The sequence below is a fragment of the Typopeltis vanoorti genome, chromosome 17 (genome assembly GCF_054136105.1).
Source record: "Typopeltis vanoorti isolate ZY-2024b chromosome 17, IOZ_Tvanoo_1.0, whole genome shotgun sequence".
NCBI classification, from domain to species: domain Eukaryota; kingdom Metazoa; phylum Arthropoda; class Arachnida; order Uropygi; family Thelyphonidae; genus Typopeltis; species Typopeltis vanoorti.
This window is the reverse complement of record NC_143565.1, coordinates 95,646,608-95,672,938: the sequence shown is the minus strand read 5'-3', so window position 1 is coordinate 95,672,938 and position 26,331 is coordinate 95,646,608. Positions and strand designations below refer to the sequence as shown.

The 26,331-nt window shown below is 37.5% G+C and overlaps 1 protein-coding gene across 2 annotated transcripts in view; it reads left to right on the top strand.

The window, feature by feature from the left end:
* The first annotated feature begins 242 nt into the window (after positions 1–242).
* The window catches only part of LOC150097661 (uncharacterized), a 70,355-nt gene continuing 44,266 nt past the window's right edge, over positions 243–26,331 (top strand). Inside the window, exon 1 of one of the 2 annotated variants that reach the window (XM_090407414.1) lies at positions 243–373. The gene's annotated coding sequence lies outside the window, so the exon portion shown is untranslated. Of the gene's footprint in view, positions 374–585; positions 1,007–26,331 lie in introns of those variants that run through there. The other variant, XM_090407413.1, reaches the window with a different exon arrangement.

Below are 26,331 nucleotides of genomic sequence, written 5' to 3'. Positions count from 1 at the left end.
GATTGACTCTTCCTCAGTCCTCAAAATTTAAATAGGGCTAAAATCGTCACCTACTCCCTATGGGGAATAGAAGTCGTTAACGGCTTTTGTCTAAATATGTAAGTTAGAATTTTTAAGAAGCTCTTACTGAAGCTTATGTTGTATACCACAAGGTGGCCTTGCAGTTTGATTCACTACAATTTGATTATACTGTATATAATTGTGGTATATTGCTTTGTGTTAGCAGTTGTTATATTGTTCGAATCAAAACGTTTGTGTTTTAAATTAGGATAACTTAAATTATAGAGGCTGCATCATTAACGTCTTCAGTCTTTTGTCACGGATGGCTAAAACTGAAAAAAAAAAAAATACAGCCATGTGTACTGAATAAAAGGTACAAATGGTTATTTAAACAATATCTTATACAATTAAATATATCCGTTGCATATAGCTATAATTTGATAAGATTTAACTATCAATAGAAAAATTTTTTTCGTATAGGTACTATATGCGACTCCTTCCGCTTTTTTTTTTTTTTTTGAATATTCTGTACACAGTCATGCGTATTTCAAGTTTTAGGCGTCATCACCTAACTCCTCTCGCTTATTGCCATGGGAACGATGCGGTCCATCTCTACACTCAGAATAGTAACCGCCTGGGTTTCAGATAATGCAGCCTTCACAGTCTCAGAAACACCTGCAGTGGGTACTTTGTGAGACTGTTAGACGCTTCTCCTCTCTAGAATACGTAGTGATGCGCTGATTTCTAATCGAACACTTTGCGTGTATATCAGGAATAATTAAACATATATTTCTAATCCAGTTCTACCGTAATGCCGGTAACGAATATAATCCCATCTGCTAGTATGTACTGAGTTTATTAGGCTTGCACCAGGAGTTTCGAATTGGATTTGTTAAACGAAGCACATGGTTTTAGTGGTACCTCGACCTAGTATTTTGTTTATTTGCGGCTCTCGAGCAGGAATATTAAAGTGAATGTCCGATTTTCATGATACTCATCTAAATTGGTGAGTTCTTATTGTATTATATTTGATTAATACTGTAAGTATGACAGAAATCACATCATTGCAATCAATAGCTAGTCAACCATGGACATCACGCATTCCCCAAACACATTACCTGTAGCAAAAGGAAATAAATAGCAAAAATCGATATAGAAGCTATTTTTAATGTACATAACTCATGCACTGAAATATTTAGTATTAATATGGCTGAAATCTTTGAAAAACATTGTTATCAATTTAAAATATCAGATTATATCAGTTTACTGTTTCGATGAAAATGAATCTTAAGAAGAAATGAAATGTGATGTATATCTATTTTGCCTCAGCTTTGAAGTAATCGAAAATACTATTAATAGTAGTGTTAAGTGGTCGTTGGTAATACGTGTTTGTATTACGCTTTTTTTTTTAAGTGACCGTAGATGGTTAATTAATTTTTTTTATTGCTACTATTATAAATTTTAATACTGAATGTAGTCACACTTCTACAGAACAATACCTACTGTATCATTAAATTCCATGAAGAATTGCAATGTTCAGCTTTACATATATACATATCGCAGAAAATCTGACATAGTGATTATAGCTGTTAGCCGATTACTGTAGCCATTTTACATGTTTTTGAATGGTCATTTGATCTAGTCTGTAGATCAGCTATTATGGATTAAAGTGGCATGTGAGAGAGAGATTGAAATTTTGTTTATGCCTTCTGCTGGCAACTGGAATTAATAAAGGCCAATTTGTTACAATATTGTTAGAATGTGTTCTTCACATACATATTATCTGCATATATCTGCTGTTTCCTATGTTTGCAGCGATAGGAAGAGAGAGATATAGTGAGGATGATATTCTAATGATTTGAACATCCTGGTTGAATTTTTTAAATGAATATCCTGATATTGTGGGCTAGAAAATATGGTTTCAGCATGTGTGTGAGTATAAAGTTTGGTCATAACTTCAGGGTTCTCATATAAATGAAATTTGAGTGTAGGTGGATAAATTTCATTTGGGAGTGCTGATGGATAGTGGATTACAATATGGGTAGGTGCATTATTTCTTCCGCATTATTAGTGGGATGCTCTACATTTTGATATCTTTTCTGTAGTTAAACTTCCTCTCTCTAATTGACATTTCAAATGTATAAAGATTTGATTTGATACACCTGAATATTATTCAAATGTACAATAACCTGTAGTAGGATGAGAGTTACTGCAAAAGGAAGCTAATGTGAAGGCCACTCTTTGACAAGGTTGTTAACGTTGGAGGGTTTGTTTATAATAATCTGTTATATAATACTGCTACATGAATAGTGGTATTATATAACAGATACTTTATTATTGATGAATTTCTCTCACATTTAACAGCTATGGAAGAGGATATTTCTTTATGTAATACCAGTGTGTGAATAGTGATTAATGATTTGAATATCCTAGTTGTAGTTATTTCAGTATAGTACACCTGAATCAAACCAGCCTTTATACATCTGCCACACAAAAGTCTGCAATATTATAAACAGCTCTCATTATTTTAGTACTGCTTAGTTTTGAGGTGATAAGATGATGAATAGTAGTATTATAAAACAGATACTTTAATATTGATGAATTTCTCTTGTATTTAACTGCTGTATAAGAGGACATTTTTTTTCTTTTTTCACTGTTTGCTGAAAACCAAGCAAGTTGTAAGTTGAATGTTGTTATTTTTTTCTTTTGAATTTTAGCTGTTTGGTAAATGTTTTAAATTTAGCAAAAGAAGAAAATAAACGTAGTTTCATAGTAAACAAAGTAAATGTTAATATCAAGTAGGTTTGCTTCTCTTATATTGATTATACCTTTTTGGTTGTTGAATTGAATTAACTTTACCATTCTTGATTAGTACAGAAATAATCATATGCATATAAAAATACCAAAGAAATTTTCATTATTACTATTTTTATATTCCTGGACCTCCATGGAGTCATTAGACATTGGGGGAGGTTCTGTTCTACTCACAACACTACTTGCCATACTTCACACCAAATTCTTGCAATGTCACTGCACTCATTGTTTACTCTAGTGTTACATTCCACTTATGTACTTCTGTCCATGAAGAGAATCTAATTTTTACTCTTTTATAGCACCCTTATACAACTTCCAAGGATGACTCACTGTTCTCCATCACTCACTGCCTTGCACAAAAGTTCCCCATATCCATTTGTGTGGAGACTGGAAAAAGTGTTGCTGAATGAAGTGAAAGTGGATGTGCAGAATCAGGGAAACTAGAGCTATTGGGGGGGTGGAAGCTGTTGAGTGGATATGCAGACATCAGTGAGATAGTTGTGTAAGAATATGTATAATACACCTGAGCTAGTAGGAAGGAAAACAAACCAGAATGAGATAGTTAGTATAAGACATCGAGATAGGGATAGGACTAATGGGCTTCTGTACTTTATGTATACTAATGCCAGAAGTATTAGGAACAAGGAGGAATTTTTGGCTTTGATTGGCTCTTCCTGGCCACAGGTTATTGTCATTAGTGAGACATGGCTGATAGAAGATGATATAGTTATTGGGATAGAATGTGAAGGGTATAGTATGTTCAGGAGGGACAGAGAGAAAGAATGGGAGGGAGGAGTGTTATTGGTGATAGCTGATGAACTGCAGCCAAAGAACATAGTGGTTAGCATATCTGCTCTCCAGCCAAAAGGCCACAGGTTCGAATCCTGCCATGGGCATGGATGTTTATGATTGTCTGTGGAAAAACTAGTGGTGGTAGTGGTGGCGGTCAGCGATAGATGGAATTGGTGTAGTTGCGGTCAGTTGGTAGATTGAGTGGTGGAGACAGAGTTGTAGAGCAGGAGCCCTCCCTCGATGAGTCTTTGAACTCCCTGGAGGTGTCAAATAATAATAATAAAAATAATTAAAAAAAAAAAAAACGTTCAGCTGCAGGATAGTGAAAATAGCACACGTGAGTCTATTTGGCGTGAGATTGAGGCCAGTAGAACAAAATATACAGTTGGGTGCTGCTATAGACCAGGCGATGGAATAAACGATGGAGATAGCATGCATAGGCAAATAGACTCAATGAGTGGAGGATAGGTAATTATTATGGGGGATTTCAACTATGATAACATTGATTGGAAGGAGGAGAGGACACATGGGGGGGGATAGATTTTATGCAGTTACTAAGGGATAACTACCTGCGACAGCATGGAATATACTAGGGGTTCAAGAATGCTTGACCTAGTAATTGCATCTGAGAATTTGGATGTAATGAATATGACCACATTGCCACCAATTGGTGAGAGTGATCATAAAGTCTTGACCTGGGAGGTGGCTAAATGTGTGGAATTTTCAATTAAGACAGGGTATGTGTGGAATTATCAGGCTGGTAAGTATGACAAGCTTAGGAGATTGCTTGGTTCAGTGCCATGGCATGTAAAAGTGCAAGGGCTGGATATTATCTGTATTAATCCATTATGAAAGAAAGTGGCATTAAACCTGACATCAAAAGTGGAGATGTGTATCTCATCTTTTTACTTTAGGCTGATGATGTTACTGTTATTATTAACATAAAATTTCTGTGAAGGGAAAAGACTAATTTCAGGAGGTTGACACACTCATGCAAAGAGATCATCTAACTGTTCCTTAAATTCATTCACAGTTTTTTCTGCACTCACCATTCTTTCAGGCAATGCATTCCACTCACATCCTCTTCTAAATGAATCCAGTACAAATGACTAAATTGAATAACTGAGTTAAGAGCCTCATAACCATGTGGCCAAATGCAGAACACATCATTTACATAGCAAAGCCAAATGATAGGTCTATGTTTGATAGAGGTTAAGGCTTTTCTTCCCCCACTGAACTACTTCATGGAGACCTTTTTAAGGAAAAGTCTTAACATCTGCTCTCCACATAGACCTATAGTTTGGCTTCACTATGTAAATGATGTGTTCTCCATTTGGCTGCATGTTCTAAGGCTCTTAACACCTTCCTAACGTATCTTAATAACTAGCACTACACCATCGGATCCAGTTCACCTCGGAAAAACAAAAACAAAACAGGTCTCCCCTTCGAGACACCCTGATTACATCCCAACCTCATGCATTCTTGGCATTGCCAGTTTACAAAAAATCCACACACACACACAGGCAAATATGTTATATATATTCACCCCCCCCCCCCAACAGTATGGAATTATTAAAATCACGTACAGTGCCCTCACTACTGAACTTGAACACATTCACAACACCTTCTTAGCCATTGGCTACAATCCTCATCAAGTAATTCTGGTGTTAAAGTTTATACATTGATTCTTATGCATTGTGTTATTTCAGGAAATCGACAAAGTTTTAATATTATTACTATGGCCAAACAGGCAGGACAGCTAACATCCGTATATCAGAGCACTAGGACCACATATATTTCTACCACTATGGCCTAGGAGACCATGCCTTAGATATCCACCACAGTTTCTGTAAGAAAAAAAGCCACTTGACTCCACTGAAGCAAATTTAAATCTGAGCGGATGCTGCAGCTCTTACCAACTAAACCCAACCTAAACAAATGTGGTTGTATCAAGTTGCCTCTCATATGGGAAAACCCTCATCAGCAGACAATCAACCCAATGGACAAGAACATTCAACTAAAAACATTCAACTTTGTCCATGCAGGAATTCGATTTCAGTCATTTTGAAATGTAAGATGTGCTATTGATTATATAGATAAATTGTGGATATTTAAGGTACAAATGATGGAAGGAGGGGTGTGTGTGCAAAGTGTGAGCTGAATGAAGACTAGACGAGTGCGAATATATTGATAACTGAAAGTGTTAGTAGCGAGAATGCTGCAAGGAGAATTAGTCTCGTCTGATAGAAATGGACGGTGTAAATGAGCAGCAAGAACTGTTAAAAAGTTTTTAAAAAGAGAACAAGTATGGTAAGAAAGACGAAAGTGATGTGAATGTGGTGGGAAGTTAAAAAATAAAGTGCAGTTCAAGATAAGGTGACGAGCAGCGTTGACTGCAAACAAGTGTGTGATACAAGGTTCGAAAATTTGAAAGAATGAATGACATTGAAAATGTGACGCAAGATTCAAAAGTTGAGTTGGTTAAGATGAAGCAAGAGCTGAAATCGATGCTGAATGAAGTTAAGAGAATTCAAGGTATGTATGGAAGAGTGGAAATGATGAAAACAAATAATGTTGGTATAAAAGAGGTAAAGAAAGACTTGCGAGTGGCGTATGGTGATTCAGTTATTAAAGGTGTGCCAGGATGAGAGTATGCATAAAGTATGTTTTACTGGAGGTAGAATGAGTAGAGTGATTAAGACATTAGATATGAGAAGTAAACGAGCAAAAGAGTTGGTAATTCTATAGGTACAGATGACTTGATTGCAAACAAAGAACACATCAGATTGGATATCAAGAGGTTGTTGAGACGGATAAAAGAGAATAGTGTGATAGGAAAGTTAGTGAGCTTGTTGCCCAGGTATGACAGTGGTGAGATGAGGCAGAGAGCAAGGACTATGAATGATATGTTAGCAGAAATGTGTGAGGAGAAAGGAGTGCAGCTTGTTAATGTGTAGAATGAGTTTGAAGGATGAAGTGAACTGTATAGGAGCAATAGACTACATTTAAGTGTTTTTGGTGTGAGTCACTTAGAGAGACTGCTGCTGGAAGGTAGAGAAGTGAGTGCAGAGAATTAATCTGATCAAGTGGTAAGTGATGTGGAAGAACGGGAAAGTAAGACAGGAGAGATTGAAGAGGTGATTGTGAATGAAGAAATGAGGAGCATGAGTATAGACAATGAGAGAACAGGTGTGCAAGACACAGGGGAACAGAGAGGCTCAGGATAGTCAGAGGAACACAATGTGAGAAAAGGTGATGCTCCAAGAAGAAGTGAATGCATGTGTAGACAAAAAGGGAAGGGGATGACCTGGAATCAAGAGTAAATGAACTTGAATAAAGAGAAAATGAACTTGCTCAAGTTAAGCATGAAGAAGTTACATCAAGAAAGTGGTGTCAGTGGAACTAGCTATAAATCCAGGAATAAGTTACTGTGTTTGTATACAAATGCTAGAAGTATAAGAAGGCAAATGAAATGGTTACATTAATCGAGTCTGTTCACCCAAAAATTGCTGGAATAAGTGAGACATGGGTTGATGAGGACAACATCCTGACAGCAATAGAGATATTAGGGTATGATGTGTTTTGTGAAGCTAGAAAGGGTAAAAAGGGAGGGGGAGTGCTATTAATAATAGAGAAAGAGTTAAGTCCATTCAAAGTATAGATGCAAGAGGGAAATAGTGCTAGTGGTTTTAAGGCAGTATGGTGTGAGACAGAGATGAACAGAATGAAATACTTAGTTGGATGTTGTTATAGACCTGGTAATGTAGGTGGTAGTGACTATGAAATGTATAATCAAATTAGTCAAGCAAATAAGAAAAGGGTGATTATTATGGGTGATTTTAACTATGAGAGTATAGACTGGGATGATGAGATAGCAACTATAAGTAAAGAAAATGAGTTTTTGAGGGACAACTACTTCACACAGTATGTAACAGAGGGCACACAAGGATTGAGGGTCTTGGATTTGATCATCTCATCGGAGGATGTAATTATAAACGAGGTGTAAAATCGCCCTCCAGTTGGTGAGAGTTCCCATGAAGTAATTACCTGGATGGTTGCGTGTGAGGACCTCTTTGCTAAAAGGGTATATATGGAACCATAAGACTGGTGATTATGAAGAGCTCAGGAGGCAGCTTGCAGATGTAGCATGGAATGAGGAGTTAGCTAGAAAAGAGATCACTGCATCTTAGACAATATTCAAGAACTATCTAGTAGAAGCAATGTTTAAATGTATTCCAAGGGTCAGAAGATTAAATGAGATAAGCATGAAATGGATGAATAAAGAGATTAAGCATGCAATACAGAGAAAAAAGGCATTATGGAGACAGCATAAGAGAATTCTTGTAGATTAACTTATGCGTTGGTAATACATAACTGTCAGATTTTAGGGAAAGACATATACTAGAATTTCCTTAAAATCTGACAGTTAAGCAAGTGGTAATAACCACTTCCATGAGGCAAGGAGGGTGACATGGTTGGTAAGGATAGCAAAAGTGAAGTATCTAGTATAGTATGGAGAAACTGGTATAAGGACAACTACTGCGGAGGATATAGTGGAGATACTTAATGAGCAGTTCATAAAGGTCTTTCATTCTTGTGAATGTGACATCATTGAGAGATTGAGAGCAGTTGATGATGGGGAGGAGAGACTAACTGTAAGTGAAAGAATGTGTCAGGGAGTTGACATCTACCTTGACATATTTTTTTAATATGAGTCTTGCACTAGGTCAAGTTCCCAAGTAGTGGAAGGAGGGCAAGATCGTGCTGCTTCATAAGGGAAGTGATAGAACTCAGGCATCAAATTATAGGCCTATCTGTTTATTAGGTGTTGTGCTTAAGTTGTTAGAGAAGCTGGTGAGAACTAGGATCCAGAATTGGGTTGATAACAATGGCATTATCTATGATTTACAACATGTTTTTGCTGAAAGGGGGGGCGGGAGTCATGTTTTAGTAATCAACTTACTTATTACAATAAGGTGACGGCTTCCTTGAACAGAGGAGAGGGATACACAGTAGTATACTTAGATTTTGCAAAGGCTTTTGATAGATTACCACATGATAAGTTGATAGTCAAACTAGAGTGGATGGGGTTGGATATTAGATTAGTGCATTGGATCGGAGACTGGATATTTGATAGGTATCAGCAGGTTGTGTATGGGGGGGGCAATATCCAGGAAGAGGAAAGTCACTAGTGGTGCTTCAGGGATCTGTTTTAGGGCCATTGTTGTTTAACTTGTGTGTTAATGGTATTGGCAAAGATTTGGATGGGGATATTCAGTTGTTTGCAGGTGATGCAAAGTTGGGACGAACTATGAAGAGTAGAGAAGATGCTGTGGCCTTACAAGAAGACTGGAATAAATTTAGTGAATTGGCATGGAATTGGGAATGCAAGTTCAATGTTGCAAAATGTAAGGTTTTAAAATTTGGGAAACAAAGATGGGATATAGAGTTTATGCTTAGTAGGAATATATTGTTGTAGGTGGAGGAAATAAGAGATCTGGGGGTGATAGTGGATAAGGATCTGAAATTTAGGGGACACAGCCAAAATTGCAAAGACAACATAAAGGCTTGTGGGAATGATGTGGAGGACACTGACATCTAGAAGTAGGGAGATTCTTGTTCCATTGTATAAGGCTTTGATTAGGCCACACATGGACTATTGTGCCCAGATTTGGTCACCTGGTTTTCAAAATGACAAAGAGATGTTGGAAAGGGTCCAGAGGTGACTTACTAAGATAGTTTTTGATCTCTGGAATGGGGAATATGAGGAAAGGTTGAGAAGATGCAGTTTACAGAGTCTAGTGGATATGAGGAAGAGAGTGATATGATAGCAACCTACAAATTAATAAGGGGTTTGTTATAGGATCAGTGTTTGAAAAGGTTTTACAGCAAATGGTGTGAAATCATGGTAGAACCATAGGTCATCCCTGGAAGCTGTATAAGGAGGGTGTGAGTAGGGGAGTGAGAAGCAGGTTTTTTGTATGCAGAGTTGTGAATGATTGGAATGCCTTGCCTGAGAGTGTGGTGTCTGCAGAGAATTTGAGTGTGTTTAAGGTGTGGTATGATGAGCTGCATGTATGACAAAGGGACCTCCTAGATCAGTCATTGACTGCATGGGGTCTTGGGATAATAATAATGCCAATAGGTGAAGTAATTATAGGACTTTAGGTCATGTTCCAATTTTGTTACTGAAATGTTCCTTCATGCACTGGTTTTATAACAGTGTATTAATCTCTGAAGATGCCATAGCTTTGGCAAAATATAGGAAGTAATAATTAAAATAATTTAGTTATTATCTAATCTACATTGTCGATTTCCTGAAACAACACAATGGAATCCTTATCGAATCCAAAATATATTAAAACCCCAATCACACTCTTTCTTCCCCCCCCCTCCAGAATAGAGACTACATCTATTACCATCCCATATATCGGAGGTACTTCAGAAAAAGTAGCAAAAATCCTCAAAAGATACATCCTTCTAATCATTTATAGACCATATAAAATTTGCATCCCTTATCAGCTCTCCCAAAGACTAGCCACAGTCCCTTAACCTGCCAGGTCCCATGCAGTTGTAAACTGTCTTTACTATGGCCAACAGGCAGGACAGCAAATGTAAGAATTGCTGAACACAAGCTACATCCACCTCCACCACTACAGCCACTCAGAACTTGCTGATCATGCCTTGAACATCCACCATAAGTGATGGATGTTCAAGGATAAAGGCTACCTTTTTCAATCATATTTATTACACAGGAGAAAATTTAAATATGAAAGTTTTTTTATTTTTTAAGAATCTGCCTCAGCCTTAAGGCATCACCCAAACCTAAACAAATTTGATTATATGAAGCTATCTGAAATCTAGGAAGCACTCATCCTTAGAACTTCAGCCAAAACACCCTTTCAGCCCACTAGAGGCACTGTTTAGGACTTCAGACTTGCCTTTAATGTGCTTTAGTCATTTTTGCTTATATACTGCCTGCATACACATATCATTTTATTCATTGTTCCCTGATGATGACAGTTTGACTCAGTCAAAATATTGGAAATATTCATTAAAAGTTATTCTAATTATTGTATAGTACAATTGTAACTTGCTTAAATAATATCATTATTGAAAATGCAAGTTGCTAATTTACTCCTATTTTTACTCCCTCCAGTTCTTCCATACTTTCAAAAATTTCTTAAAGATTTCTTATCTGTAGAGATTGAACAGAAGAGAAGAAAACACAAAACTCTGTTTAATACCTTTTTTTTTTTTTTTTTTTTCATTTGGAAAGTTGCTGGCAGTTCACTTGATTTTCATGTTTGCAGTTTGGTTCTAATGTGCATAGGGCATTTGCTGTTTTTGGTTTTATTCTTTCAAATATAATGTGAGTCAGATGTTGCTATAGGCCTTGGAATGTGGAGGGTAGTTGGTGATGAAGAAATGTACAAACAAGTTGTTTAACCTGGTTAGTGAACAAGGGAAGGATGATCAATGTGGATGATTTTAATTATGTTAATATTGATTGGCATTTGGGAATGAGGAAAATTTATTTCTGGAGAAACAGCCATCTTAGGCAGTACGTAAAGGAAAACATGCAAAATCAAGAGTCTTAGATCTGATCCTTTCATCAGAGTATGTGATTGTGAGTAGTGTGTTTGCATTTCCCTCCAATTGGTGAGAATGGTCATTAAGTGATTACCCGGGTGGTGGTGGTAAACCACATGAAGACTTCTGTGGACAAAGGGATATGTGAAACTACAAGGCTGGTGATCATGAGAAGCTTAGGCGACAACTTGGAGCTATAGCATGGAATGAGGAGTTAAGTGGGAATGCGATAAATGCTGCTTGTGTACTCACAAGAGATATTCATTATCCATCTGTCTGTGTATTCAGAAGGTCAACAGGCTGAATAAAGTAGATAAATGAAGAGATTAAGCATTAATCTGAAAGAAGAAGGCACTGTGGAAGGCACAAGATGAATAATTGTAATATTCAGTTACACAGAGAGTATAAAGAGCATGTCAAGAAGGTGACTCAGTCGGTAAGGCCAGGAAAAGTGTAGTTTGAGCAGAAATTAACAAATCAGACCAAGAAAAATCCTGTAGAGTTTTTTTTTATATGTAGCAAATAAAATGAGTATAGTAAAATGATTTTAATTCATTAGATTGTTTCATTGTCAGTGTGAAATCATAAGAAGCTCTGGCATAGAGGGAGTAGAAGATGTCTTACTGGTGAATGAACAAGAGATATATGTGGAGCTTGATGTCAGTAAGGCAATATGATTTGACATATAATTGCATGTCTTAAGAATATGTTCCAGGGAGATCAGCCTTGGCATACCTGGTTAACAAGTCTTGAAACAGCACAAGCCTCCAAAGAAGTGGAAGGAAGGAAAAATTATTCCATTTCATAAAAGGGTGATACGGCCAAGGGGCTACAAATTATAGGCCAATCTATATATCTGGAGGTTTTTTAATATCACTTCTACACACAAGAGGCCACAAGGCCTGTAGCAAATAAATGCTGTGTGTGTGGACAGGACTGGGGTCAAGAGTAAAGTAATCTGTTGATATTCTTTTTGTGAACAGCTAGTCCTAAGGACTAGCTGTTCACAAAAGTTTCCATTACAAAAAGACATTCAGCAAGGTGATATTATATGAGGGTGGTGTGAAAAGTTCTTAGCTTCGACCATAGATGCTAACACTATCGGTAAGATTTTTATTTTTCTAAGTTGGTACATCTGTCATAAGCATCCATGTGAAATTGCAAGTCATTCTATCAAGTAGTTTGTTTTATGCATCTGTCTGAAGCAAAAGTGTTGTCTATATCCCTTGAAATGGATAAAATTGAGTATTTTGCAGTTATAAAATTCTTTGTAAAAGAAAGTTTAACACCAAAAGAAATTCATTCAAAATTCATAAAACTTTATGGTTACTCTTCTCCTTAATTTTCGACAATTAAGAAATGGGCTGCCAAGTTTAACATGGCTATACCAGCCTTGAAGACGATCCATGTGATGGACATCCAAAAAGTGTAACAATACTAGAAATCATTGATCAAGTGCATGATATGGTATTGGATGACCGGCGTGTCAAAGTGCGTGAAATTGCTGAGACTATAGGCATTTGAAAAGAATGTGTAGGATATGCTAGTCGACAATTTTCTGAGTCATTAGCAGCCTCTGCTACTAATGGCTCAGAAAAAAGTTAAGCAGATTTGAGCATGGTTAGTAGTTGGAAAGGGTTCAATCGTTCGCTGCTGTTGGCACACTTTCCCTCGATGAGTCTTTGGACTCCCTGGAGGTGTCACATAATAATAATAATATATTTTGCATGAAGAATTGCAAATAAAAAAAGCTTTGTGCAAGATGGGTGTCGTGCTTGCTCACAGCAGATCAAAAACGTACTCGCATGAAAATCTCTGAACAGTGCTTGGAGCATTTTAACAAGAATAAAACTGATTTTGTGCATCCATTTATTACTATGGATGAGACTTGGATTCACCATTACACACCGGAATCCAAACAGCAGTCAAAACAATGGACAGAAGCTGGTTGTTCATCACCAAAGAAGACAAAGTCAGTTCCATCAGCAGGAAAGGTCATGGCATTGGTATTTTGGGATGCTAAAGGCATTTTGTATATTAATTATCTTGAAAAGGGTAAAACAGTAACCGGGGAATATTATTCCGATCTTTTAACCAGACTAGACGGAAAAATTTGTGAGAAAAGACCCGGTTTGCAGAAGAAAAAATCATCTTTCATGAGGACAATGTATCTGCCCACAAAGGTATTTAGGCAATTGGAAAATTAAGGGATCTGCACTATGAATTGTTGGAACGTCAACCCTATTCCCCAGATTTGGCTCCCTCTGACTTCTATCTCTTCCCAAAACTAAAACTCTTCCTCGCTGGTCAGTGTTTTACTTCGAATCAAGAGGTGATTGCAGCTATAGAGGGATATTTTGCAGATCTTACTGAGAACTATTACATGGAGGGGATAATGGCACTGGAGCATCACTGGAAAAAAATGTATTAGATTTAAGGGAGATTATGTTGAAAAATAAAAATAATTTTGAAATTATAAATTCATTTTTTCATTCTTAGGCCTAGAACTTTTCAGATCACCCTCGTATCTCCAAAACTGTTTACAGCTGCATTAGAAGAACTCTTTAGAAGCCTTGATTGGGAAACAAAAAGGAATAAACATAAATGAAGAACAGCTGCATCATCCGAAATTTGCATATGATGTTGTCCTAATAGCAGATAATCTTAAAGATCTGGAAGAAAGGCTAAATCAGCTAAATGAAGCCTCCAGAGTAATTGGATTAAAAATATAGAAAAAACAAAAATAATGATGAATAAATACATAAATCAAAGAACTGTCAAAGTTGAAAACCATGAAATAGAACAAGTTACCTCATATGTATATTTGGGCCGATTGTTATCCTTTGAGAATTGCCAAAGAAAAGAGATTGAATGAAGAATTCACCTTGAATTGGATGGCTTATGTGAAAATGAGAGACATATTCAGAAGTGACATCCCTATGAGTCTAAAAAGGAATGCTTTCAACCAGTGCATACTTCCTGTCCTAACATATGGGGTAGAAACATGGACTTTAACAGAAGCCCTAAACAAAAAGCTGAAAACAACATAACATCACATGGAGAGAAATATGCTAAAAATAACATTAAGAGATAGGAAGACAAATACCTGGATAAGATCTCAAACAGGTGTCACGGATATTGTAAAATATATTAAACAGGCTAAGTGGAGATGGGCTGGCCATATTGCTAGATGCAATGACAGGAGATGGACTAGAAAAACAGCAGAGTGGAGACCAATGGATGGAATAAAACAAAGAGGAAGACTGAGAAGAAGGTGGAGAGATGAACTGGAACAAGTTGCAAGGGTGAGATGGATGGGAGGGGCAGAAAACCGAGTGGTCTGGAAAACTATGGGGGAGACCTTCATCCAGCAGTGGATAGAACCAAAAGGTTGAAGTCCTTGGGAAATATTTCATGGGGAAGACTGTTCCAGAGAACTGTGGTAGATAGAATAAAATGCAAATAGAAGTAACAGATTCAGTTAGTGTGCAGTTTAACTGTAAAAAGGATGTTGGACAATTTCTGCTTATGTCCCTATAAGCTTAACAGGAATAAAGGTGCATAATAGTTCATAGTTCTGCCGAACAGTGACCATGGAAATATTTGTAGATGAGACACAATGTCGAAACTGACCATCTGTGAGATACAGTAGCCGAAGATGATCTAGCAAGAGAGGGGTTATCAATCAACCAAACTGCTCTCTTCTGGATTGCATCAAGAATTTTCAGAGAAGTCATATTTTCTGTGAAAATATGATAGCAGTATTCCAGAGTTTGACAGAATTGAGATTTGTATGGAGTAAACAACTGCTAAGAGAAGTAATGTAGTAATGTCTTGAGTGAAAAGGTATACCAAGTTTTTTGGAATCTGGAGATGCTATACCCAGTGTGTCCATTAAGTAGTGAGACAATAATTATTATATCAAAACAAAGAACTATATTTGGAATTGTCAATTAAATAGATTCAAAATAATCCCCCTCCAACTCCACACAACGTTTACATCTGTCATACAGGTGTTCGAAGGCACGTTGGAAATCTTGAACAGGAACCTCCTTTAGTCTCTGGGTCACACCGTGTTGGATGTCCTCAATGTCGCACTCCCCTTTCAAGGTACACTTCATCTTTGGAAAGAGGAAAACATTTGTGGGAGCCAAATCTGGTGAATACGGGAGATGTTTGATCACACAGATTGACTTCAAAACTACAAACTGCTTCACAGGCAGTATACAGTGTGTAGGCACATTGTTGTTGTGGAACATCTGACTGTCTCCTTACTGATGCCAAGCTGTACAGCGAGTAGCCTAATGGTTATTCACCTATTATGGGCAACAGTTTCTTTCCCTAGCTTTCACCACATTTTCATTTGTCAGTACAGAAACTGACATCCACAGCATAGTTTATCATCCAGGCATTCCTTCTCCTCTTTAAACATTGAAAACTACAGAACACCTGTGCACAGCTCAGACAGTAATCGCTGTAAACTTTTTTTTAGGTCTTGGTACACTTCTGTAGCAGTTTTTCCTAATTTAAAGTAAAATTTTATCACAGCTCTTTGCTCCATGACACAACTTCTGACACTCTTACTTCAATGGGTACCACATGAAAACTGCTGCATCACCTAACTCAAAAGTTGCACCTGTAATTACAACACACTCTAGTGGTCAAAGGGCTGTCCTGTAAAATATTAATCTCATTACTTAACAGGCACGCTGTGTAGAAGTAATGTGATTATGCCAGATAAGACTAGGAGTAAGAGAGATCTGGTTTTGACTGTTAGATGGAGCATTATTGAAAGTAAGAGGAGAAAAATTAATTTTGTGTGTGTGTGTGTGAGAGAGAGAGAGAGAAAAAAAGCTAAAACTTTATTTTGGAAGTATTGAAGGCGACTAGTTTGTTGTTGTTGTTGCCTCATTTCTGGATAGCATGAATATCAGTGTTTGGAGTACTTATCCTAGATACTCTTGAAGCTTGATCTGTTTAAGCATTGCAAGGTTTATTTGTATGAATAAGAGGAGTGGAGAGTGCTATAATCATTAAAACCATGAATAGACTTTGAGGTCAGTGAGAGCAGATCATTTATATATATAAAGAAGATGGCTGGTGTAATAGCAGAGCATTGGATTGCCAGTAATCTCTCTAGTCATGCACTATGTGCAACAGTGAAATTCTTCTTTCTTCAGATTATCATGTTACTGCTGGTGTTCCTCAAACTTCTGCTACAAAGGGAGAAGAGCAGACCATACAATGGCAATTTGCTGAGAAGTCATTGATGGCAGACTATCAAATGCCTTGGAAATGTCAAATGCATCAGCATGGGTTTCTTCAAACTTTCCATGGTGCCTGTCCAGGGGTGGGTGATGTACGCCAGGAGATCTTCGTATCTTGTTTGGCAAAATCCATATTGATAGTGTCTGATTAGTTGACATTTCTTCACATGTCAAAGAAGTTAACTGTCGATGATCTTCTCCATTACTTTGGACAAAATTGAGCGAGAGCAATAGGTCAATAGTTAGACAGTAGATACTTATCACATTTTTTTGGAATAGGCCATATGTTCACTTGCTTATCTACTGTAGGGAAGATGCCAGCTGAGTATAATATGGTTTATAGGTGATAAACTTCTATATAGTTTATAGATGATAAAGTTCAGGAGCATATCTCTTGAACAGTTGGGATTCCACCAGACCTAGAAGCTTTTTGGTATCTAGGTTGTTTATATTCTTCTGATTTCTTTCTGGTGGAAGGCTGCAGGAGATATGTGGTGCAGTGTTCTAGATGAAAAAAGGAGGTAATTTGTCTTTATTATCTGTATTGGATGAGACGAATGATGGCAGGAGTCTGCCTTATCTTTAGGTGATGATGCAGTGCAGCCATTTGGATGAGAAAGAGGTGGAAGCACAGATGGATGAAAGTTGCACCCAGTGGCTTTAGTGAGGGATCAGAAGGCTCAACCACCATTGGTGCAGGTGGCAAGTTTTCAACATTTAGCCCTATCAAAGTCAGACTTAGCTTTTTTTCAATGATGGTTTTTCAGTGTAGGCTGTGAATGAAGCTGGAGATTTTGTCTCAAACCACTCTTCGCCAACTGTTTTCTTTAGTTAGACTGCTATGGTACACTTTTTGGAAGACTATGGCTGGATTGTTGTACTGCCAAACTACATGAAGTTGTGAATGGCTGAGAGGAGGAAGTTCCACTATAGATGTCACTCGGATGAGATAGTGATCCAAATTACCAAGAGGAGCAATCACCTGAATAATGTACCTAGAAGGAGAAATGGTTAAGAAAAGATTTTTTTTAGAGTGTTGGGTGTGTGGAGATGAATGATTTCTTAAATCATTACTTAAAGCAGATATCTTTGCTTCTATTCCATCTTGCTCAGCGGAAATTAACAAAGGAGACACAATTGTGGAGATACAATTAAACTCACCAAGGAAAGATAACTTTGCTGTTAGGGAATTTGGATTGTATGAAATCCAACTTCACAGTAAGAAGTTAGAGGTCAGAATGATTTTCAGAACTGGGGGCAATGGGGGAGAGAGAGAGAGTAGATGAATAAGACATGAAGCAGGAAAATCTTAAGCCACACTCCTCCATGTGGAGCACCTGTTCGTGGTGGAGGGGACCTCCCAGTGATGGTACTGGCCCTTTTCATTCTTCCTCTTTTTCTTTGCTTTTCTTCCCGTATTCTTTGCTCTACTTCTCCTGAGTCTTTTTCGCTATCCTTTTTCCAGACCACCATCACTGGGATCCAACGCCCTGCTGCCGTGTTTGCTATGCGGTGCGACCCGTGGACATCCGGAAAGGGGGATCCTGGTAACCTGGCACTACTTTGGCTCCTGCTTCGGCAAGACAGGTGGTCCTGGATAGCCCAGCAAGGATCAATCGGTTAAGTGGGCTTGCCTGCCAGGGTCAACGGTGTTGCAGTAAGTCTCTCACCCCATGATCTGGGGTCAGGATCCTGGACCTGCTGCAGTGCCGTTATAGCATCCAGGGTAGCCTTGGCATTCCACTCCTGAGCGCAGTCTTTGCTTGCTGGGTAGTGGGCATCCATGTATGGCTCTGTGGTGGGTGGGGAGCGCTGGCACCGAATCAAAAATTCCTTAAATATGAATTCTTTATCCTCAAATGTTTTAGGGACCCTAACAAAGTTCCAACCAAGTACTGATAATATAGACACAGCATATATGGAAACAGAAGTAAGAAACAAAAGATATTGGATACTAACATTAATGTATCAACCTTTTTAATCATTCATGCAACAGGTGAAAAACCAATTGGGAAAATGTCACCCTTCTTTATCCAAAAAGGTTTAGAAGGACTGACAGGACCTCCCAAAACTGTCAAGAAATTGCATTCTGGTGATATCCTTGTGGAAACAATGTGCAAACAACATTCCGAGAAACTACTGAGAGCAACGACAATGGATGGAATACAAATTGCATTAACACCTCACAGAACACTCAATTCCAGTAGAGGAGTGATATCAGAATGGGATCTCCTTGATGTTCCTGATGAGGAGATATTTTCAGAGCTTAAAGATCAAGGAGTGACGGGTGTGAGGTGAATCCTGATACGCAGGGATGGTCACTTGGTCTCAACCAAGAACATCATCCTTACTTTTGATACACCTAGGCCTCCAACATCTGTAAAAGCAGGGTATCTCAGCTGTCCTGTTAGAATGTACATCCCTAACCTGCTGAGATGCTTTAAATGTCAAAGATATGGACATGCCCGAACTGCCTGTTGTGGTTCTACTACCTGTGCCCAATGTGGTAGTAAAGAACATGATAATAAATCTTGCTGTGAAAAAAAAGCTAAATGTTCTGACATACTCTCGTCCAAGTCAGAAATGGAAAGATGAAAAAGAGATACAAAAAATTAAAACAAAACAGAACAAAACATAACATATCAGGATGCAAAAAGAAAGCTAGCCACCATTACACCTGTTCTACGATCCTCTTATGCTGAAAAAGTAACAATTAAAAAAGTGCCAACAGCAACTCAAACATGTATGTCTATTCCACCATTTGATAATTTCACCATACCTGAACTTTACAATCGCAAGTGCTTCTCTGTTGAGCGTATTAATCACAAGACCTATAGCCTTACTCTAGAGACAACTTCAAAATGGTCCCATCCGATGAAAACTCATCTGTCAAAAAATTATGGTGGAGACTTCACTCAAAGATAAACCACCATACACTCGCACAGAAAAAATGGATACCTCGATACCCACTGAAAGCAAACTAAGCATACCAACTGACCCTAACACATTTGATATTTTGAACACTCTACCAGAGGAAGAGATGGACACTGGCCGTCCATACTTCCCTAAAACAGTGGATAAATATAAATCTGATAAAAGTAAGCCCTCAACCTCTCGAAAACCAGACAAGTCAATAAAATCAAAACAATAGGAAAATGTTTACTGTTGTGGGATCCACCAGAATTGACAATATCAAGATGTTGTTGCAGAAACACAAACCTTTCTGTTTCTGTCTACAGGAAACTTATTTAAGACCCAATGAGGACCTGTACCTTTAGGAATTTCACTATTATACGCAAGGATAGAACTGGAGATGGTCCTGCTCATGGAGGAGTAGCTATCCTAGTGGACAGTCATACTCCTTTCCATCAGGTCCAACTTAATACTTCTCTGGAAGCGGTAGTCATTCGCTTCTCTGTGGGATTTCTTATTACAGTATGTTCAATTTATTGCCACCAAATGCTGAATTAAATGAAATTGATCTTGATAACCTTATCTCGCAACTGCCTGAACCCATACTTTCGATGGGTGACTTTAACGGTCACAATACTCTATGGGATGGTGCCAACACTAATAGACGAGGTCGAATCATTGAAAAAATTCTTGATAATAATAACCTTTCCCTTCTAAATAATAAACTCAGTACTTTCTTCCATATGCCTACCTGCTCATATTCTGCAATTGATCTTACAATATGTTTCCCTTCCATTCTTCCACTGCTCATGTGGGACGTTGAAGAGAACATATATCTAAGTGATCACTTTCTGTTCTTTCTACAATGTCTTCACAGGAACCATGTTCACCCACACGGATACCTATATGGAAAATGGACCAGGCTGACTGGAACACTTTCTATCATCTTGCAAAATTTAATGCTGATGCCATCAGTCAAACACCTATCAATGAAGCTGTAAAATATATAACAGAATGGATTGTCCAGTCAGCAACAACCTCCATCCCAAAAACATCATCTCGATTTCCAGTCTATCCAAAGCCTTGGTGGAACCCAGAATGTCAGGCAGCCAAAAAAGATCAACACAGAACATGGAGCATATTACATAGATACCCCCACAACATCACATTTATTAACCTTCAAGCGTGCTCGAGCCAAAGCATGTTAGACGTCAGGGTCAAAAACAATCATGGATCCAATTTACTACATCAATTAATTAAATGACCAGTCCAAAAATTGTATGGGATAAAATCCCGAAAATGAAAGGCAGATATAGTACACATTGTTTGTCCACCTTAGACTATAATGGAAGTGTTCTTGCTGATCCGAAAGCTATTGCAGATACTTTGGGAAGACCTTTTGCTAAAATCTCAGCAACAGCTTCATATTCTCCGGAATTTTTAATACTGAAAGAGCAGCAAGAGAAACAAAGGCTTAATTTTTCTACCAACATTCTTCAGCCATTTGTTAAGGAGGAACTAAAAAGAGCTCTCCTACAATCTCACCCTAGTGCAGTAGGACCTGATGACATCCATTATGAAATGATAAAACATCTACCATCATCTTCTATGGATCTTCTTCTCTTATTATACAGTAGAATACTTGCAGAGGAAGAGTTTCCAAATTTTTGGCATAAGTCGATTGTCATTGCTATTCCAAAACCAGGAAAAGATCCAACACAAGCAAATAATTAACGACCCATTGCTCTGACCAGCTGTCTTTGTAAGATACTAGAGAAAATGGTTAATGCCAGACTTCTCTGGTATTTAGAAAGCAACAGTCTTCTTTCCAATACACAATGTGGTTTCCATAGACATCGATCAACTTTAGACCATTTAGTTCGGTTAGAAACTTGTATAAGAGGTGCATTTCTGAAGCGAGAACATTTTTTGACATTGGAAAAGCTTATGACACAACCTGGAGATATGGCATATTAAAAGCCCTCTATAACCTAAGTTTCAAAGGACACCTCCCTATATTTATTAAAAACTTTCTGTCCAGGCAAACTTACTTACTACTTATTGTAATAAGTAGTAAGTAGATTACTAAAACATGACCTCCCTTTAGCAAATCCATGCTGTCCATCAAAGATAATACCATTGTTATCACCCCAACTCTGGATCCTAGTTCTTACAAACTTCTCCAACAACTTAACCACAACACCTGACACAGAGATAGGCCTATAGTTTGATGCTTGAGTTCGATCACCTCCTTTATGAAGTGATCGAACTTGACCAAGTGCAAGACTTGTATTAAAAAAATATGTCAAGGCAGGTGTCAACTCTCTGGCACATTCCTTCAGAATACGCAGTGATATATTATCAAGTCCCATAGCCTTATTTACATCTAGTTTACTGAACTCCCCAAACACCTCTTGCTCACTTACAGTCAGTCTCTCCTCCCCATCATCAACTGCTCTCAATCTCTCCATGAAGTCACATTCACAAGATTGAAAGATCTTTATGAACTGCTCATTAAGTATCTCCACCACACATTCTGCAACAGCTGTCTTTATACCATTTCCTCCAATCAATGTCATCCTTCCATAATCATTCTTTCTTTTGCTGGCTACATATCGAAAGAACTCCCTAGGATTCTTTTTGGCTTCATTAGCTAACTGCTGTTCATACCTCTCTTTAGCTACTCTCACCAACCAAGTCACCCTCCTTGCCTGGTCTTTGTAGACCTCATGAAATTGGTTACTTCCACTTCTCTTATGCTGCCTCCACAATGTCCTTTTTCTCTGTATCGCATGCTTAATCTCTTTATTCATCCATCTCACACCTACCTTATTTAATCTTCTCACCCTTGGAATACATTTAGTATTAATATTAATAATTAATAATATTAGTATTAACTTATATTGTTAACTATTTTTACACTACTGTAATAACCTCTGACCTTGTGTGTTGCTGTGCCCTCTGGCAATTCTGTTTACTTAGAGATGCTGTTTTGTGAAACTAGATTCTTGTACAGACATATTGTTTACAATTTTCTGTAAATGCTAATGTTGTAACCTTTAGTATGGCACAGTATGACCTTTGTAGTTTTTGTGCCAAATAAACTATAAACCAACCAATCAATCTTAAGCCACAAAAGGTCAAAGGGGTGATTCAAGAGTATCCTCTGGCAAGGAATATTGGATCTCGCAAGAGTATAGGTACTATTCTTGTGACAGTGGGAATCATAAAGGAGTAGTTGGGACAGTTAAGATAGGCTGTGGTTGTTTGACAGAGATTTGGGATTCAGTCAAAAACAGAAGATTAGATTTGAATGTCTACAAAAATATGGGAAGTAAATGTCGAATACATTTTTTTTTGTAAGTTTTTATTTATTTTTTTGTTTTTCAATTTTTTTGGGAGAAGGTTTTTTTTTGTTTAATTTAATAACAGTAACACTACATTTATTTAGATTTACTTTCATACGTATGAGAAAAGTGAAGACAAAAAGAGCAGGGGGAAACATACAGCGAGAGGAGATACTATTAATCATGTCACCCATTCAGAGAGCATCCAGACTCCATGATATCAAGTGGCCTTAACAGTGCCCCTTGAAGTACAGTTTCATCAATGTGGTACACAGCTGGTAATCTTTTTCCAAAATTCATAACCTTATACTTTGCTACATTAAACTGAAATCCATTCTCCTTTTCTCAGACTGCCAGTCTATCCAAATCATTCTGCAAAATTTTAACATCATCTGTGTTAACTATTGCTCTACCTAGTTTTGCATCATTGGCAAGCAACTGAATAGCTCCTCTCAGATCCTTGACTATATTGTTAATGTATAAAGGTGGTCTGAAAAATTCTCAGCCTAACAATGAAAAAACAAATTTATAATTTCAAAATTATTTTTATTTTTCAACATAATCTCCCTTAAGACTAATACATTTATTTCAGCGATGCTCCAGTGCCATTATCCCCTCCATGTAGTGGTTCTCAGTAAAATCTGCAAAATACCCCTCTACAGCTGCAATCACCTCTTGATTCGAAGTAAAACACTGACCACCGAGGAAGAGTTTTAGTTTTGGTAAGAGATAGAAGTCAGAGAGAGCCAAATCTGGGGAATATGGTGGATGTTCCAACAATTCATAGTGCAGATCCCTTAATTTTCCAATTGTCTAAACACCTTTGTAGGCAGATGCATTGTCCTGATGAAAGATGATTTTTTTCTTCTGCTAACCAAGTCTTTTCTCGCAAATTTTTTTGTCTAGTCTGGTTAAAAGATCAGAATAATATTCCCTGGTTATTGTTTTACCCTTTTCAAGATAATTAATAAACAAAATTGGTGTTTTGGGATGCTTTTAGTATCCCAAAACACCAATACCATGATCTTTCCTACTGATGGAACTTTTGTCTTCTTTGGCACTGAACAACCAGCTTCCGTCCACTGTTTTGACTGCTGTTTAGATTCTGGTGTGTAATGGTGAATCCAAGTCTCATCCATAGTAATAAATCGATGCACAAAATCAGTTTTATTGTTGTTAAAATGCTCCAAGCACTATTGAGAGATTTTCATCTAGTGTGTTTTTGATCTGCTGTGAGCATGGCAACCATCTTGCGCAAAGCTTTTTCATTTGTAATTTTTCATGCAAAATATATCTTGCATGTTCTTTTGATGCCTATAGTCTCAGCAATTTCATACACTTTGACTTGCCGGTCATCCAATTCCATATGCACTTGATCAATGATTTCTGGTGTTGTTACACTTTTTGGACGTCCTTCATGTGGATCATCAGGCTGGTACGGCCATGTTTAAACTCGGCAGCTTATTTCTTAATTGTTGAAAACTAAGGAGAAGAGCGCCCATAAACTTTTATGAACTTTGAATGAATTTCTTTTGGTGTTAAACCTTCTTTTACAAAGAATTTTATAACCGCACGATACTCAATTTTATCCATTTCAAGGGATACAGACAACACTTCTGCTTCAGACAGCTGTATAAAACAAACTGCTTGATAGAATTGCAATTTCACATGGATGCTTATGACAGATGTACCAACGTAGAAAAAATAAAATCTTGCCGATAGTGTTGCCGTCTATGGTCGAGGCCCAGAACTTTTCAGATCACCCTCGTATACAAATTAAAGAGTAGTGTTCCTAGTAGAGAGTCCTGGGCCACTCCACTAGTCATCCTCATTCACCTTGATTGCACTCAACCATACACCACCCTTTGATGTGTGTGTGCCTGTTTATCTGCTCTATTCTTACCAGTCTTCCCATAACTTTTGTTTAACTACTTTTATACAGTCATCCCTCGACTTACGTCCGTGATCCCTTAATGGGATAAATAAAACTTTCGATTATACTTTCGAAAGATGCCAGCAAGTGTAAAGTAAAAAGATTTCTATTTAGCAACAATGCAACATGCGCAGTGAGAACAGCACATTCAGTGGCAAGTTCAGTCTGCATTCGGTATGTGTCTTCAACAGTTCCTCTGTTGATTTTGTGTTTGAGAAATAGGTTATTTGTGTGTTTGTTGTTAAATATTTCATGATATTTTGAGCAACATGGCTGCCTACACACCTATTAAAAAAACCTAGTAAAGAATCACAGAAAAAGAGGCGAGCAATTGATCTTGAAATGAAGTTGCAAGTTATAAAGCAACATGAAGCTAGTAATCCTGTCAATGTGATCCACATGATTTTGGATGGTTTCATTCTACAGTGATGGCCATTTTGAAAAAATAAGGATAAAATCATAGGCTGTGAAAGGATCTGCTTTCATTAAATCGACGATAGTGACGACTCAACAACAAGGTCCTATCATTGATATGGAAAAGCTACTTATATCATGGATAGAGGACCTGAACCAAAAGTGCATTCCCCCCTTAGCACTATGTCCATAACCACTAAGGCTCTAAGTCTCTTCAAAATGTTGAAGGAGAAAGCAGGGCCTTATTACGACTACAAATTCAAAGCTTCTTCTGGTTGATTCATGAGATTCAAGCAGAGTTTTGTGCTGCATAATGTGAAAATGTGTGGTGAATCTGCAAGTGCTGATGAGAAGCCTGCCAAGGAGGTTGTGGAGAAATTGGATAAAATTATTACGGGGGAAAATTATTTGCCACAGCAAATAAGGATGAGACTCCTTGTTTTGGAAAAAAAAAAAATGTCCAAGCAGACATTCATCCACTAAAAGCTAAAATCTATGCGTGGTTTCAAAGCTCTTAAAGACCGTATTACGATTCTGTTAGGGAATAATGTGGCTGTATATAAACTGAAACCATTTGCGATATGGCACAGTGAGAATCTATGAGCCTTCAAAAACATTAGGAGCTGCAGCCTGGTCCTCAACATAGGGAAGATAATGAAGATGTGATTGTGGAGGAAGATTCGGATGATTATTCTCCTGTTTTATAGTGGCAGTAACACACAGCACAGTTTTATAAGGTTTAAAAATTAAAATGACAGTATACTTATTACGGTTAAGTCTCTAATCCCTATATCTGTTGATTTAATGTATCGACTTACGTCCTGCCGGATGGAACGGAACTCCGACGTAAGTCAAGGGATGACTGTACTTTTCTAAGGTTTAATTCTTGCTTTCATTTTTTTAGCCATTAATGTTTGTATATTTTGTCTCATTTTGTCTCAACCAAAGATGAGTAACTCTGAAAGTTACTCATCTTTGGTTGTTTTTTTAAAACTTTTGTACATACTTTTCTTAGGCCTGCAGTATTAATTTTTATCCTGCTAAAATGTATAATATCACTCACTATCTAAAATCCATATATTTTGTATCTTGAGACTAGTGTGAAAATATCACTAATAACAATTATGTAGGCAAGATGGTTTTTATTTCTTGTGTTCTCTTCATTGAGAGAACACATCTTTATTACATACACAGACATGGTATATGTCCGTGTATGTAATAGCTGGTCCTTATATCAGAAATCCCAGATCAGTGTGTC